The sequence below is a fragment of the Gavialis gangeticus genome, unplaced genomic scaffold, assembly GCF_001723915.1.
Source record: "Gavialis gangeticus isolate Ggan-Ray unplaced genomic scaffold, GavGan_comp1, whole genome shotgun sequence".
In the NCBI taxonomy this organism is placed as follows: domain Eukaryota; kingdom Metazoa; phylum Chordata; order Crocodylia; family Gavialidae; genus Gavialis; species Gavialis gangeticus.
The window spans coordinates 972,900-973,308 of record NW_017729032.1 but is presented as its reverse complement, the minus strand read 5'-3'; the positions used below and the strand labels follow the sequence as shown (position 1 = coordinate 973,308).

At 73.1% G+C, this 409-nt stretch overlaps 1 protein-coding gene across 1 annotated transcript in view; it reads left to right on the top strand.

Annotated features, from left to right (window-relative positions):
• The first annotated feature begins 64 nt into the window (after positions 1-64).
• RHOG (ras homolog family member G) overlaps positions 65-409 on the top strand; it is a 33,905-nt gene continuing 33,560 nt past the window's right edge. The window contains exon 1 of the mRNA XM_019525460.1: positions 65-172. The gene's annotated coding sequence lies outside the window, so the exon portion shown is untranslated. The remainder of the gene's footprint in view (positions 173-409) is intronic.

The window sequence follows — 409 nt, the reverse complement described above, 5'->3', positions numbered from 1 at the left end:
CGAGGCGGGGCCGGGCCGGGCCGGGCCGGGCCGCGCGCGGAGAGGAAGTGGAGGGGGGAAAACTTCGTGTCTCGGAGGAGGCTGCGGGGGAAGTCGGCGCAGAAGCTGCCTCGCCCGCTCGCAGCCGCCTCGCTCCTCCTGCCGCGCCTGCACCCCCGAGATATGAGCGCGGGTGAGTGCCTGGGCCTGTGTGTGCAGTGCACCCTGCACGGGGGCTGCTGGGGGCTGCCTGGGTGTGTGCAGTGCACCCTGCACGGGGGGCTGCTGGGGGCTGCCTGGGTGTGTGCAGTGCACCCTGCATGGGGGCTGCTGGGGGCTGCCTGGGTGTGTGCAGTGTACCCTGCACGGGGAGCTGCTGGGGCCTGAGTGTGTGCAGTGCACCCCGGGGAGGGATCTGCTGGGAGCTGGG